An 18,186-nucleotide genomic window follows, 5' to 3' on the forward strand; every position below is an offset into this window, starting at 1 on the left:
TCTCATGTCATAAATGCCAGATTTTTGAGGGCAAAAGAAAGCTGTTACCTTTGCCTCTTAAGCCCATCTCAACCAAAAAACCTTTTCAACAATGGGGTCTTGACTTCATTGGAGAAATCCACCCCTCTTCCTCAAGCCAGCACAAGTGGATTCTAACAGCCACCGACTATTTCACTAAGTGGATTGAAGCCATCCCATGTAGGCAAGCCAATGACTCCATCATTATCCAATTCCTTGAGTGCAATATCCTTTCTAGATTTGGCTGCCCTGAGAAGATCATTACTGACAACGTCGCTGCCTTCAAATCCAAAAAGATGATCAATTTTTGTCATAAATTTCACATTACCTTGGTCCACTCCACAGCCTATTACCCCCAAGGTAATGGCTTGGCTGAGTCATCTAACAAGAGCTTGATTAGTATTATCAAGAAGATCTTAGAAGAAAACAAGAAGAACTGGCATAGAAAGCTCACAAATGCCCTATGGGCAGATAGACTTTCAACAAAGAAATCCATTGGGATGAGCCCTTATGAGCTGGTGTATGGCATGGAGGCCAGGTTTCCATCTTCCCTGGGCATTCCTATCATCAAGCTGTTACAAGAGGTTCAGGCAGAACCAAATGATATTCAACGAAGAATAAATCAGAGCATTCATCTTCAGCAAACTAGAGAGCAGGTCTATGACAGAGCTCAAATCTTGCAAGAGAAGCTCAAAAATATGTTTGATAAGAGTGCTAAGGCTGAGGATTTCTGTGTTGGCAAAAAAGTTCTAAGGTGGGACTCACGAAGAGAAGACAAGGGCAAACATGCAAAATTTGATTTTTTATGGAAAGGTCCATTTGTTATTAGCGCTGTGCAGGGAAATAACACCTATTTTCTCAGATCTGTAGAGGACGACATAACTGAAGAAGGCCCTGTCAATGGCCGAATGCTAAAGCATTATTTTGATCCCTGTGGTTGAACATAACGCAGCTGTATTATATTTGTACATAAATACTTGTATTTTCAGCACTTTGTTTTTTTTTAGCAGGCCGAATAAGGGAACAATGCAGCAAATTTTTTTAAAGGCAGAACCAAAGCAAGTCCTCCATTCAGATCTATGTCATTGCATTAATCTTAGAAAAAGAGCAGGCAGTTGTTCAGTCAATAGTATTAAAAGAAAGGAGGATTTTCAGTTCACATCAGCACCTTTTTCAAGACAGAACCTAGGGAAGTTCTCCAGTTTTGTTCCCCTATGTTGTGTTTATTTCAAAGCCAGGTTCTCAGGCAGAGATGCATATAATGATAGAGCACGTAGAAGAAAGCAGGCAATGCTGCTATGGTATAAAAATTCAGTTTATAAGAATGTTGTGTTCAGGTTTCAAAAGTTTCAAATCATTTAGTAACCAGCACAGGGGAAGTTTCAGCCTACAGCACCAAAAGAAGATCAAGGCAGTCTAACCTGCTGTTCTTGGCTTTTCACAAGGAAAAGCCATCCCCAAGTGGAGCCACTGTTAGCCTCCTGTTGCAACAGGTGTTCATATTTCATGATTGACATTTTTACATGCCAAATATGTCATACTTTGCATACTGCAATGCTCCATATTTCCAGAAAGAGGCCAAAGAAGGGGCCATGAAAGTGTGCCAGTCTAAATGCCACTGTTGTATTCCAATTTTGATGATTTATTCCATTTTTGATGAATTTTCAATAAAGGGAAGGCCAAACAACTTAATCTTGGCTTCCCTAGGTTTCAATTTCTTGTTTTAGAATATAGAGAATGAATATCTGTCCAAACAGCTTAATCTTGGCAGGTTCGTTGATAGGTAGAGAAATAAAGGAGCCCAACTGCTTAATCTGGGCCCTTGGAAGAAATAAGTGTAGATGTAGATAGGAGGGTAGTCAAAAGAAAAAAAATGATAATCAGGGTCTGCAAGTCCAAGTGCACCCATGCAAAAAGAAGAAAAAATGCTAGGTAAGTAGGCTGGGTAGGTAGTTTTGTGGTTTCAGAATCAAGCTATGTGATCCATTTCAGTTTTCAAGTGCTATATCCATCAGATCACAGGTACAAAGCAATTTCCATGTGAAGGAGCTCAAGCGAGGCCTGTCTAACTCCCCCTTCTTCTTATTCCCCAAATCACTCTCTAACATCCCCTTGAGGACCTTGGGATCTGCCCAACCAGTCCTGTTATCACTTCATTTTTGTAAAGCACCAAGTCAAGCTTTGACTTTCTTCAGTGAAAAGAAGCCACATTTCTTGTGTAAAATCATGTCTCCATAGTCCATGCACTTCTTATGTCTAAGTTTCAGTTCACAAACTTAGCCTCTCCCCTACACTTCACCTCACAAATTCATATTAACTCCTAACTCTATTATCTTGCTCCCTATATCATTTCCTTATCCCCTATTGTACAAAAACTATATAAAATCCCAAAAATATTACATATTCCCCTCCCCTTGGCATTATAGCCATATTTATCAAGTCCGGGAAATAATAGTCCATCTGGGGCTCCTACTAACCCTTCCTTGTCCTAACCTGGAGTTAGTCTGACATCTGGTCACACTAATAACCATTTCCCCTAACTCCTAACGCTACAATACTCATTTCCCGCCCTTATCCTAAGGTCATGCATGTAAATATACTTCACCCCGCTTGTATATAACCCAAAACCCACTTTCCTAAAGTTTTCCCCCCGCCAGATTAAAACAATTAATAAAAAGCGTCGCGGGCCCCGTATCTATCCTTCCGCCGACCGTCCGATCTAATGCACCCGAGATCTACGGTGGGCGGGTCTTTTCATCTCCGAAGCTGTCGATGGTTAGCGTCCGGGAGATGGGTGGTTTTGCCGTCGTACTCCCGCCACGCGTCACCTTCTCGACTATGGCGGAGCCCCCTCCTCCGAAACCGCTTCTGCGCAAAAGCGGTGCGATATGAAACCACAAACCGCTTCCCCTATGTGATGTCACTGCCACGTCTTCATCACGTCATCATCCTGCGTCGGCCTCCTGCCACCGTGTCCTTGCCACGTCATTGCCACGTCGCTGCCATCGTACTGCCACGTCATCACCTCCACCATACCGCCACGTCACCCGGCCGTACTGCTGACGTCACCCTGCCACGTCACCACTGTACTGGGACCCACCGCTGACGTCATGTTGACATCATCATCAAAAAGGGCGCGAAGCGCGAAATCTGCACCAACGGATGCCCGGAATGAAAAACCGAGGCAGGTTTTGATGTGCGATTAGCGCTTAGCCCTCTCATGCCTCGGCTACCAGCGGGCCTGAAAATCGTAAATGGACATGAATTTCTTCACACAGGTTCAGAAAAGGGGCAAAGACAGTTCTAGAGGCAACATAGGGACGAACAACAGCCATAAAAGGTCGATGGGATAGTTTAAAGCATTCAGAAGACATTAAAGAGCCCAGGTTCAGTGAAAGTGTATCAGAGGAAGCGGCAAAGAGTATCAGTTAAATGTTTTTAATGGAAATCTTTATTTCCCAAAGCAGGTGAACATTGAATGGCCTCCAACAAAGTCAAAGAAAGCGGTGAAAGCTCATCAAGGCTCTCTGATCACAGTTAAAGCATTTAAAGCCACCGAACAGTAATGGATCAGAGATCGAAGCACAGGTATGGCCAAATGCTAGCAAAGAGCCATAAAGACAACACATTAACTCTTTGATACAGCTGCCCCCAGCGCAGCTCGAAGATATTTTCTTGCATTTATTTCAGACATATGTTAGGTTAAAGACACTTATTACAGCATATCTGTCTGAGATCTGATTTTTGTAGATAGTTTACTTATAAAACGACCCTAATTTACTGTTTAGAGGGTTGGTTGGTTGTATAGCTCCAAGAGAGACTCGCTCTGTATATCTGATATGTTTTCCTTAATCAAAGACTGCTGAAAGCTTGGAGAATGGACTGTGTGCTATGTATTAATGTTTTGAAGAATTGAATGTGGAATTCTTGTGCTGCAACATGACTCAATAAGTGCTTCTTATCTCTATTTTAAATTCATATAGGTTTATATCATACATATATCATCATCTAAGTTACAGAAAGAAAGATTAGCTTAGAATTTGCGTGGTTGCACTCTATGCTCAGTTTCTGTGACTTCTATATGTTTTCTTCTGATTCAGGCATAAATATGAATTCCTCATGGCTCGTATTTGCTCTGTTTCATTCATGTTTGACAGTTATCTAGGGATTCTTTACTGCTCCTAGATAGAGCTCATTCACCTTCCCTTTGTTAAGCTGAATGAGAAATTCTTAATTGCTTCTCATTCCTTAGTCCTCATTCCATCCTTTTAGCTTGAATCATTGTTTCATGTGCAGCTAGATTGCTCCATATTTATCCGTTGTGACCAAGAAAACGCACCAGCAGTCATACTCCTTGACTCCATGCCCCATGGTTTGAAACTCTCATATTATACTTACCTCTCTACTTGAAAGCATCATCCTTCCCACCAAAATCAAAACAAAACCCCTTGAAAACAATAACTAGCCTAAAATCATCATCAACAAAGCTAAATCATACAGAGAGAGCCCTCTCTGATTGCAAGTGGGCTAGCACCCGCAGTCCAAAGATTGGTTTGTGGTTACCTCGGCCGTATCCTTTAGGAGATTAAGGACAACCTGAGTGATAACATGCCCAAATTTATAAATTTGGGATTCTATTCAGTACAAATATTTACAATATTGTGCATCAAAGTGGGACTGTGCATATTGGAATTTGTAGGTGCACAAAAATGAGTCTACAAATCAATATACTTGTCAAGTGGGACCACATATTTGGGAAAATGATTTCCTTTGTTTGTGTTTTATCTTTGTCTAGCTTGTTGTCCTAACTTATCTTGTTCCTCTTCTTCAATGAGAATATCTTTGAATATGTATGCATTAGTGAGGAAGTATATTACCTATGTATTATCATTAAACACCTAGTACCTATTAGTGAAATTATTAGGAACATGTTTAAAAATAAGTTCAACAAAAAAACCATGACTTAAAGGGGAAAATATAGTAGCTACACTGGCTAAGGTATTAGTGACAACATTCATAGATATAGGAATGGGCGTAATGTTAAATGCCTTAATAAATTAAATGAGCTTCCATACCTCTTGTTGGTACTATTTAAGGTGGGGAGATAAGTAAAGGATATTATTGTGTACATGATAGACAAATATCTCCAAGTCATCAAATATTTTCAAGAACACACACTTTAAATTGATATCCTTTTTCAATCCAAAGAGGAGCACTTCATATTTAGTGGTATTATTAGTGCAATCAAACTCTAGCTAATAGAAAATGAGATTTTTCTATTTTTGTGGATCCATCAGAATGCATCCAATGCTAACTCCTTCTTGTGTCTTAGAACCTTCAAAATATAAAATCCATAGGTTAATATTTACTTCTAGGATGGTGGAATTAATACTATTTACATGTGTAATGTAATAATCATAATCACTAATCTATGAGCTATGTAATTAATGATAAAGGCCATGCATGGTCTATGTAATAACAAACATCATCCAAAAATAGTTTCATAAAGTGTCATGTGTGAAGATAATTGACTCATTAGGTCCCTCTAGTTATGTAACTATATATTTCATGTAAGCAGAGGTGAGACCAATTTGAGGCAAAGTTCCCTTGTAGTTTTTGTGACAAGTTCTACTTAGTAGTAATCCATAAGGTTTAGGTATATCAATAACTATGATGTTTATTACATGGTGAACTTTGGGATCCAAAGATAGTCTAATCATAATGTATTTAAGCTCACCTATTACTTTGACCTCTAACCTATCAAGATGGATAATTTTAGCATTAGTTTTAGTTGTGAGAACACTAATTTTTTGACACACAAAGTAAGACATGATGTTAGAAGATGCCCTAGAGTCAACAAGGCGTTTGTTCACATTTTAGTAGAAAATTGTGAAAGTTAATAGGAAAGATGGAGTTAGAGACTTGGAATGGGAACAATGCTAGCAACATTAATAGTGAAATTATCAACTTTATTTGTGTTAGGAGTGGACTTACTAGGGAATTCATGGGTTGCGGTGGGTTTCTATTGAGCAAGACGAGAATTGAATGTTTTCATGATTAATTCCCTATACTGGGGAAAATTACAAAGTTAACGCTAAAATACATTCACCATGGTTTTCTTCATATCATGAATAACATTGCATTCTATGGAATGATAGTTTGTAGAAGCTAAAGGCTTAGCTTCCTACATGGGACTAGGGACTAGTTTAGTCGATGGCATAATAGTTTTGGGAGATTTCTCAGGTGGGAGCACCTGTCTAAGGAGTGATATTATTTTGGCAAGTGGAGAGGCATCAACAGTGGGGCCCTTTATATGGAGGTTATAAGCCTTTGGCGATATCTAGGTGGTTTGGATTCCTCGAGAGAAATCTCCCCAATGGTCTACACATTGATGTCTACAACCTAAAGCCATAAAAACATAGTCGATCCTTCATTGGTGTCCTTATTAGCTGTATTAGGCTTGCTATTAGCTTCTTGAGTTGGCTCTTGGATAATCATTTTTGTTCCAAAATATGATTGATTACCAACATCACATAATTTACCCACTGAGTACAAGTTTTCTCGAAGTGCTTAGCTTGATTATAGGAACTTTTATTGCCAAAATCATATAGATTCAAATTCAAACTTGAACCCTTAGTAGATTTAGGTGAGTTCTTGGTTTTATTTGAAAGGGTCGTAATGATCTATGCCTTGATGATATTTCACTTGAGTTCTTATTCAAATAAACTACCTCAAGGAGTGTTTTTCGATTAATTTGAGTACAATTTTAAGGTTGGTAGCTTCTTTCTTAAAAGTTTTGGTCAATAATAGAGGCTTTTTACCACTCACCTTAGGCTTTTATTTGGGTGTGTCCCCCATGCCTTCTCCACCTTTAGGGCTTCATCAAAATGATTTTCCAGAGCAATTTTTCCTTCCCTTTTATTAAAAATGGTTAAAAATGGGTTTAATCCTAAGGTATACTATTCTATAGAAGAGGGCCAACAGGCTGGGAATCTATGGGTAACTCTTTTTGGAGAGTGGGGGACAAATCGAAGAACTTGTAGTGACATGGAATGAGATCCAAGTTGAAAAATCTGCCATTTGATATTATAATTTTTTTCATTGCATTTGAGCCAAAAATTATTGTGAATTGATCCAAGTTGTACAAGAAATGGAATAAAAGGAAATAAATGAAATGAAACACACATACACACAAAAATATAATAGACAACACATTAATATGGTGAAAGCCAAAATTCTGTTAATAAATGAAATAACAAATTATTGTAGAAAACAAACTAGCTAGAATTATGTTGGCTATCTTTGAGAAGAGAGAGATGGTAGATACATGCATTTGCAAATTATATTACGAGAGGTAGAAATAATGAGATTTTAATATAAAGAGATAACCATAAAGGTCCAAATCCCTAACCCTAGAAGATGAAGCACCAAAATGTTTGTGGTCTTCGAGGTGGTTAGTTGGTACATCAACTTACTAGGCATATTTGCATAAATATCCATTTGGTGTGCATAATAGTTCATTGGAAGGAACTATCCAAGGCTTAGAACTATTAATTGGGGCCAAGGCATGCCTTGAAAATCCTTGGGTCCATGAATTTTCAAAAACCATCTTTGAGGGCCTCAAAATTGCCCTATAAGTTTGGGACCCAAAAAAAACATAGAAAAGCCACCAAGAAGATAGAGAACCATTGAGCTAGTGTGTTGACAGTGCTGGACCTGCCAACATGTCAGGGGGTCTCCCCGATAAGAAGTCCCAATTAGACCTCAGACCATTTGGTGTAGGAGTCCTAGTAGTGGGTCGTACAGTGATGCCTTGACCACAATTTTGCATAGAGGAAAGTAAGATGTCCATGTTGGTAGCAAGGGTGTGACAACTATGGCATGACGAGGAAGGTGCATGAACGGTTCCAACACACGGAGAGTGGGGTGAATGCGCCCCTTGGAAACTTGTGATAGCACGCGGCTTGGAAGGGAACACATGAGTGAAGATGCATCACAAACTAGAAAGCAAGTTAGCTAACAATCCAAAGTGATAGTTAAACCAATCAACACATTTCAGTAAGATTCATACATACTTATACAGAATAGTCCATACATGCATGTGTAAGAAAACAGATACATATACCATTTAGAGTAAACAAGATAGCTGGAATACAATATGACATATGCATGAAACATGCTGGATCTGTTATATTAAGAAGTGTAAGTTCTAGTCATACAATACATCCATGTCCAATCACTAGTTCCGACAGCCGAACGTTACAGCCACAACCGCCTGCACCTCCAAAGAGATATAATAGCTCTGTGCAGTGGAGAATCCAAGGCTCGTTACAATAATTTCCAAGCTTTCTTTGAGATACTCCTATCAGAAGCTTGGTTGACTAAAAGCCTTGAAAATGCATTATGAGGGACTATTTATAACAAAGGGTGGGTTGGCCCTTGACATTCCCCTTTATGACAATTCATCTATCCTCATGACTCTTCATCTACTCTATGGCTATTAAATCCAACTATCAACACTTGAAATTACACTTGACAAGATGTTACATTAAAATGCACATGTACCCATGTGAGACAAAGCGACTTCAGCAAGCCATTCAAGACATCACTAATTCTCGGACCATTATGGTGAGACCAACTATTTGACATCCTTGTGATGGTTGATGGTGGCGAACTGATGCTAAGATTGGTCATCTGTGATGGTGTCCATGCACTTAATGGTGACATCTTGCTGAAGTGAAGTATTTCCTTCATTGCATCTGGGTACACTGATATGGATCCTCTATCCCACTCGTCACATAACATGCGCATGGTCATCTTGGGTGTGACTAGACCGGCAACATGTTGATGCATAATGTTTGCACTAATGTCCAGGAATGTGCTGGTGGTCGTGTGCATCAACTTGTCTAGATACATGTTCAACTCTAGTTGGACTTGCTTCTTGTCTTTGCCTTGGTGAGTGTGCCAAATGGGTGGGATCGCATGCATATGCACAATGACATGCATGCTTCTGAATTCCCTTACATGCGATCAACAAAACTACTCACCTTGTCTACTCTATGCCAGCTGCTGGGATGGATCTATAACTTGTAAGGGTACAGTTTCATCTGTTTGTGCATGTTGCACCCCCTGCTGTACTTGTTCCTATTGCAACTCATTTTCTTGTCTATGCAGATCTTGTTCTTCCTTGAGTTGTTGATTCAACACATGAAACTCCTTCTCTGTTCTGTTCTCTAGCTTCGCATGACCTTCATGTCACACTGACACCTCATAGCCTCAATCTACAAAGCTTCTCTCATCATGAGTGGATCTGCTTTGAACTTGCAACTTTTCTCTGCCTCTATGCTGCCAACAACCTTCCTCTTGCATTCGTCGTGTGCAGGTGTGTCGCCTTTTGTTGCTACTGATGGTGCTGCATGCTACGATGTCACTGCCATTGATATTGTTATCCTTTTCCATGAACAAATTGATGTCTTCGTGGATAGGCAAGTTCATAGACACTTAAACGATTGCATCCCCAGTTGCGCTCTTAATAGTGTCTTTGACTCTACTCTCCTAGAAGCCGTTATACTTGTGCTACTGAGAGATAGATGAACACCTATGATGCCTAGAGACATAGCAACACTCATGGAATGAAATCTGTCAATTACAAACCAAAACAAACTTAAGGACTGACTTGCAACATATCTGTGTGATTGAATGTGAAATTTATGTAATTTCCGTCGGGAGGTCAGGAGACTGACTGCCAAAAATGTGCAAGGCATAGTACCGGCTGTTGAAATGCATAGTCTAGCCTAGCTTGTTGAGGAATGAAACTGTGCAATGCACAATTTTAGCCAGCAGTGATATGCAACCAACAAACTACATTGTGAAGTTTTTGGGGCTAGCAGGACACTACCTCCAAGAATTGTGTAATGTAAGCCTGGAGGTCAGTGCTTGGCCAAGCTTGCACAATTTTTGGAGGGAAGGTAAAGCCTTCGCTTCCGAAATGTGCAGTGCTAGCCATGCAAGGCACAGTCCGAGCCAAGGCAGCCCAGACTGGGTGACGGGTGACTGAAAACATGAGAATTCTAAATGCATGGTGAGATGAGTGAAAAAAAGAGTGAATGATCATACATGCAAACAACAAGTGCATGATTCAGAAAATGGGAAAGCATGCATGTGTGTGAAGCAAGTCGCTTCAACGACCACTATCCATGCAAAAACAGTGTCATGCATGCGAAAACATTGAGATGCGAACGAAAACTGAAACGGTGCTTCTATAAGCTAACATACATCAAAACGAAACAAGTGCTCACTGAAATCAAGCAGACAAAACTCACATGAATCAAAACACATAAAGCGACAGAAACAAAACGTGAGACATGAAAAGCGGCTTACCCCAAAACAACTGAGATGAATGTGTTGATTACTCCTAGATGCAATGTGGGATGTTAGAGCTGTAAGTTCGATGTGAGGAATGAGATTTGCAGTGTCTGGTTGACGAGTTTTGATAAAATCAAGTTTGTGATATGCATGCCACAAATCTAGGAAAAAAACACTTGTTGGGAGGTTTTTGAAATGATCCTTGCATGTAACCTCTAGCTGCTAAAAATAGATCCTTGAAACAAGGGATGCCTTTGCATGTTGCCTTGGGAGAAGCAGTCCATGCATGCAAATCAGTTTTGCTTAGTCCCGGAGGGAACCGGTCAACCTGAAGGCACATGCACCGGTTTGCTTGGCTAAGGGGAAAAAATGCACATTTCTGGGATGGAGCTGGGTTGGATGCCTAGAAGGTTTACGTAATTTATGGGCTAAGCAGCCTTGCTGGGAGGAATTGTGCATTTTTCTCAGTGAATAGTGACAGGAAAATTTGCGCAATTCTGGAGCCCAGCAAGTTGCTAGAAATTTCTGGGGGGAAGGCTGGTTTCCCTCCAGAATTGTGCAATTTCTTGAGGGAGCTACTCAAACTGCAACTGGACCAAATCTGGTGAAACAAACTATGAGGGGGATGCAACAAGATTTGATGGATGGGCTGTCATTCAGCAAGAAAATCAATGAAGCTTGTGTACTTGACAAGGAAAGACATGCTGCTGTGAAAGGTTGGTAGGGAGGCTCCAAAACGAAGCTAAGGAAAAATTTTGGAGGGTGGTTGTAGGCACTACAACACTTGGAAACACACTCGTAGAACTCTATCTCTCTAAATAGACATTGTTTGTGAAAAACAAGTCTAACACCTCAAGAAGTATTGTTCAATTCTTAGTTTATCTTGGTTTTCACACTTGCTTGATTGTGAGATGTAGCATCTTCCAAGCTCTCGGTCAATTGACATACATTCCAAACCAAGACAATTGTTTTGATTAGGGTTGAGGGGTATATTTGTGCACAATAAATATAGTTGTCAGAGTCTTAGTTTCATCTTTGGTGTTGCTCTGCTACCAACACGCCTAAACAATACCCCGACGGAGTCACGTAGGAACACAAGCATCGCTCTGCTGCCAGTGAGCCTGGTCAGTACCTCAGCGGAGTTACTTGCATCACCTATTTGTGCAGGAAGCCTTTCTCTTATTTCGCCTATTCATTTTTCATTTTGAAAATTTTCACTTTTCAATTTTTTTATTTTTCATAACTTTGCATAACACTTATTCATTTCAGAGGCAGAAGAGGGATCTCGACTTATTGAGAGAAGAAGAGGTTGTTCCTTCAGAGAAATCGTTTATTATATAACTCTGATGTGCTTGTTAAGGTTTCGCCCCTCACCTTACTCTACTTGACTGAGCTGACAAGGATTAACCCCAAAAAATCGACGAGAGAAGGTGATACTAGTTAGCACACAAGCGTTGTGTTTTCACCAAGGTTCACTTTGAACAATACATATTTTCCATCAAGGTATCATGGACCAAAAGTAACAAGTTCTCCATACAGAGGAAAGATTACAGATAACCAAGTAATGATAGCTGCCCAAGGCCCCTTGTACCTTACTTGGCTTGTTTCAAGAGTCATGCATGGTTTCATGTGAAACTAACTTATGGACATAAACAAGCAAAGCAAGTAAGAAAAAAAGCATGGAAGAAAACAAAATGAAAGCAAACACTACTCCTACTCCTAAGCTAATGGTGCATGGACCTAATCACATGAAGTAATATTTCTATTGTAGCCACCGATGCATTGGTTGACCCATGTTGGTGAAGGCTTGGTCCACGAGCAACCCAGTTGTGCGAACCAGCAAACAAGAAAGATATAAAAATGAAGAAAAACACACTTCATGTTTGAAAGTGTCCACCATGGGCGGGCAATTCCGTGCAAACCTTCCGCCCATGACCGTGCCACCATCGGCTACTGGGGGGCGGGCGGGCAATTCCGTGCAGGCCCTCCGCCCATGGTCGTGCCACCACGGGCAGCCGGGGAGCGGAGAGCCACGTGTTTTTTTGTTTTTTGTTTTTTTTTTTTTTTAATATATATATATATATATATATATATATATATATTATAATTTGAATTTATCTTCTTTTTTTTTTTTTTTAATTTGAATTAATTTAAAAAAAAAATAGGAATTTCTTTATAAACTGTAAATGTTTTTTTTTTTATTTTTTTCATTTGAAAAGACATATATTTTATGCCATTTTCATATTTTTTTTTGGTTTTTTTCTGTTTTGTTTAGTTTGTTTGTTTGTTTGTTTTTTTTTTTTTAGTTTTTTTTTAGTTTTTTTTAATATATTTTTTTTCTCAATCGGTCTACTCCTATTATTTATACAAAAAGTGTTACAGCAAGGCAACTACCTTGAAAATTCTTGCCATGAATTTGGCATTTTACAAAAAAATTCTTGACCTCAGTCCGCGGAAGATTTACAACAGTGCTTTTAACTTCCATAAAACTCCAAAATTGACCACACAGCTATCCATTGCTAATCATAAACAAAACATTAACTGACAGAGACCTGAAACATACATGAACACCGAGACTCAAAAGGGAGGCGAACTCCTTCTTCATATGCAACACAAAAACGGAGGCACGGGCTGGTTCATTCGTCATCTGAGGTATACGGCTGTTCCTCAACGACCCGACACCCAAATTGAGCTGAGTCATCTGAGTCGGACGGATGGACCTCTGAGCCTGTAGGCTCTCCTCTTGCTGGCACGCTCGGACCTGCGTTGGCTTCAAAATTCACCACAGAAAGGCCTCCTGTGACTTGGCGTTGGTTAACATTTGGATTTGCCGTCCTCTGATCTGCAGGAACCCCAAGATGAACCGCTCCCGAACCCCTGGCATTCTCACACTTTTCAATCGTAACCGAGACTATGAAGGAGGAGTTTGCCAGGGAACACGGAATGCGGAAACGGGCAGTGGGATGTGCATTATGCTCACAGTCATCGATCCTAACTCGCCCTCTTCCCCTGCCTCTGCCACTTCTGGTGGCTGGATAATTGAAGCGACCGAACTCCAATGCATCCGAGGATGGGTCCGAGGTGGGGGTGGATAGCTGATGGGTGGCGCGACCGCAGGAACCACCTCGCCTACTCCCCATTCTAGGCCTTTCTCGTGGCATTTTGATATACCGAGGCTTGACAGAGGGGCGAATGCACAGAGGGGGATGATAGAAAAACGAGTGCTCAGAGAGAAGCGGAGACGGAGCCCAGACAAATCCGTGAGCCCCTGGAGCCAGAGCCGAGCGAAAGACGAAGATGGAGAAAGCTCTTGAGCCGAGCGAAAGACTGACTAACAGAAACGAACTAACAGAGTGGCTCAGGGAGACGCTCAGAGCAACGACCTTTATGGAGTCGAAGGCCTGCAACGGAACCACGGGAGTGACGAACAACCTGAGAGCCATTGTGCAATTAACCAGGAGACTGAAGGACAGCATTAATGCTGCCATTAAAAGAGGTGTGCAAGACCAGCTCACCATCCCATAACCATTACCAGTGGTGCAATTGGGCTAACACCTGCCCACTCGATGCGCCTCCAATGTACCCTCTAGCCTGTCAATCACCCGCATCCGGGATTGTTTTTTTTTAATATTGATTTTACTAGTTTTTTTATTTTTTTCCGTTAAAATTTTTAAATTTTTATTTTTATTTTTTTTATTTTATATATATATATATATATATATATATATATATATATATATATATATATATATATATATATATAACTAGTCTATTTGTTTGTTTGTTTGTTTTATTTTTTTTTTTTACCTAGTTTTTGCTAATGTTTTTTTTTAATTTCTCTATTTTTACTTACTTAATTATATATATATATATATATATATATATATATATATATATATATATATATATATATATATATATATATATATATATATATATATAGATAGATATATATATATATATATATAATTTTGTTTTGTTTTGTTTTTCCAAATTCTTTTATGGTTTATGAGATAATTTTTTTTTAACATTTTTTATTTTTTATTTTTGTCTTTTTTATATATATTTTTATATTTGTTTTTTAGAGACAATTATTTCATGTGGATTGAAAATTTAATTAACGATGTATAAATATGTAGAATATCGAAAATGAAAAATATCGACCTTCTTCTTTAAATATGCAAAACAATAAAAACCTCACTACAAAAAAAATAAAAATAAAAATAAAAACAAGAAAATATGAAGAAGAAGACCACTTCCAAAATTATTAAATTTACAAAATAATTATTTACATTTCATACATTAGAAAATTTAAAGTCAAAAAATAGGTCTTTTAAAAAAAGGGTCTGATGCAGAATTACCACTTTTTAAAATCAACATGAAAATCACTACCATTCTAAAACGTAATGTACATAAAAAAAATTAAAGTGCCAAAAACTATGCTCTAAAAAAAACATGTGTGTTCTGCATCACCCCTTTTCAAAATCGGGTCACTTTTTTGCTATCTCTACAAAACGGGTAACAATATCAGTTCCCGTTTCAAAGTTTACGTTGTTTTCATAATTGTGCATAACACTAATTCATTTCAGAGGCAGAAGATGGATCGCGATTTATTGAGAGCAGAAGAGGTTCCTCCTTCAAAGAATTATTATATACCTTTAACATGCTTGTTAAGGTTTCCCCCCTCACCTTACTCTACTTGACTGAGCTGACAAGGATTAACCCAAAAACAACCGACTAGAGTAGGTGATACTAGTTAGTGAGCAAGCTTTGTGTTTTCACCAAGGTTCACTTTGAACAGTATGTATTTTCCATCGACATATCATGGACCAAAAGTAACAAGTTATTCATACATAGGCAAGATGTCAGATAACCAAATAGGGATAGCTACCCAAGGCCTCTTGTAACTTACCCGGCTTGTTTCAAGAGTCATGCATGGTTTCATGCGAAACTAACCTACAAACAGAACCAAGCAAACAAACAACAAAGAAAACCAGAAGCATAAGTAAATGAAAAGTGAGTAAGAAAGCAAGTAAACAAACAAACAAACAAACAAAGCAAGAAAACAAGCATGCAAGCAAACAAACTGAGAGAAAACACTACTCCTACTCCTAAGATAATGGTGCATGGGCCTGATCACGTGAAGTGATATTTCTAATGCAGCCACTGGCACATTGGTTGACCCATGTTGGTGAATGCTTGGACCGCGAGCAACCTGGTTGTGCCAACAAGCAAACAAGGAAGATATAACAATGAATACAAAACACACTTCATGTTTGAAAGTGTCCCCATGACATAAGTGAGTGCAAGTACATGACATGTGGTCAGTGGACTTGTCACTGTGTTGTGCGACACTGCATGTAGCTTTGAAGCATATGCATACTCTTGACTGTCACATGCAAGCAAATGAAAGAAACAAAGACAACTTGCGTCATGCATGCGTGCTTGTAATGTAGGATTCCTCCAATGCATGAGTGATGGGATCGTGCAGTTCGAGTGGAGGAAGCATGATTTGTGTGTGAGATTTATCTTCAATTCATACAAATGAGTGACGAGGAGCCTTATGTGATTGAAAAATTCCTTGATCGGAAGTGAAACCAACCTCAGGACAGCGAGGACCTATCATAAGCATCAGCTCGAGCTAAAGTGCCTCGACAGTCTAGGGTGTTTTGACTTTGTCGTCAGATATATCATCATAAACATGTGGCTTTGAAAAATAAATTGTGATAGAACCATCATTGTGATCAAATACAGGAGAAAATGGATTACGTCAACCACTATCAGAAAAATCAATGATTTCATCAGCATCCTCATGATCTGATAAATCAAACATAGGGGTAGATGAGAAGTGTTTATTTGGGGTAGCATCAGATGTGCTCTAGCCATGAAAATTGGTGGAGAGGCTAAAGCACATGAGGTCTCCAAGACCCAGAAATGGTTTGGGAAGAATCTAACCAGTTTGGAAGATATTAAAATAATTAATATTTTTAATGGAGTCCCTAAGTCTAAAATATTAATGTGAATTAATATAAAACTGAGTTAGAATGGTCCAAAAGTCATGGATCAAGCCAGATCTAATCTTAGCCGTTGATGAGGGACTTAATCTCGGCCATTGATGGACCAACAAGAAAAGTATAAGAAGAAGCTCGAGGGTCAGTTGGAGAACACCCTGAGGGAGACCAATCAATTCGATTTTTGGAGAGGGGTTAGCTGAGAAATATGAACTAGTGGTCTGGAGAGTAGCAGGAGGTAGCAAGTATAGAGTAGAGAGTCAGGATCAGCAGCAGGAGGAATCAAGTATGGAGTAGAGAGTCAGGATCAGCAACAGAAGGCCAATGCACAGGTAGGAGAGGCAGACGCAGGGCCTTTCAGGCAGACGCTGAGGCAGAAGGAGATTGCACATTCACTAGAGGGCCTATGTGGGTGAAGCAAAGAGGCCCAGGGCTGATGTAGACAAGCAGGGGTTGACACAGAGTATCTGGGAGCTATGCAGAGGTCTGCCAAGCTGACACTGGGACTGGGAGAATTGCTGGAGAATTTTTCTCTTTGTTGGGTAAGCCAGTTTGGCACTTGGTTGTACTGAAGAATTGTTGAATAATAAAATCTTCCCTTGCTGCACTAGTTTTCCCACATTGGGTTTTTCCGGGGACTACTGTCCAAAATATCTGTGTCAATGTGTTGATTCTTGTGCATGTGTTTGTTTCTGTACTATGGTGTGCTATCTGCAACAGAATTTACTTTAATGTTTATTGAAGGAATTTCATAAATAACTTATTGAAAATAAGTAGGCAAAGTAAATAAGATGTTGCAGTGATATAATTTTCACATGGTATCAGAGTGAGTAATCAGAGATAGGAAGAGAAAATTAGTTATGTGTCGAGACCATGATGTAGAGGCATCCACATCAGGGGACTCACACATATTTTCATAAAATTTCACAAGAGATTTTGATTTCTCCATGTTGGCTCCCAAGATGGAAGAAGAAGTGGATTGTATGACTAGTTCTACATCATCAAAAGTATGGTATATAGACAGTGGAGCCTCTTGGAATATGACAAGAACCAGGGAATGTTTCTCAGAGTATCAAGAAGAGAAGATGAACTTTCAGATCACCATGGGGATCAAGGTAAAGTGTACTCCAGTAGGGTTGGGTACCATAGTTTTTCAAACAAAAGTGGGAGAGTGGTTCCGTGCTACAAATGTGTTGCATGTACTGGGATTATGGATGAACTTACTTTCCATGTCACAACTTCAAGGAAAGGGCTATGACATATATTTCATTAGGGAGAAGGTATACGTCAAACACTCGAGTTGGAAAAAGAAAGAGTAGATCAAGATCAAAGTAACAGGTTATACAGATTACAACTAGAATCACCAATGGCACTAATAGGTAGTCATGGAGACAAGGACTTGAACGAACTATGGCACAGAAGAATGGGACATTTGCACCATGGGGCTCTGAGAATTCTCAGGAGCACTGTAACAGGAGTTCCGAATCTTAGTACGAAATGAGATGATGTATGTAGAGGATGTGCTCTAGGAAAGTATGCCAAGGCAACATTTCCTAGGAGTAAACATAGGGCCAAGAGTGTACTAGGATTGATACACTCAAATATCTATGGACCTATGTCCACCAAATCTCTTAGTGGTGTTGAGTATTTCCTTACCTTCATTGATGACCATTCAAGGAAAACTTGGATTTTTTATTTTTATTTATTTATTTTATTTATTATTTATTATTTTTATTTTTTTATTCTGAAAACCAAGGACGAGGTTTTCTGTCGATTCAAAGAGTTTAAGGCT

Source organism: Pinus tabuliformis, chromosome 8 (assembly GCF_031772625.1).
Source record: "Pinus tabuliformis cultivar Carrire ecotype Pingquan chromosome 8, CPIR1, whole genome shotgun sequence".
In the NCBI taxonomy this organism is placed as follows: domain Eukaryota; kingdom Viridiplantae; phylum Streptophyta; class Pinopsida; order Pinales; family Pinaceae; genus Pinus; species Pinus tabuliformis.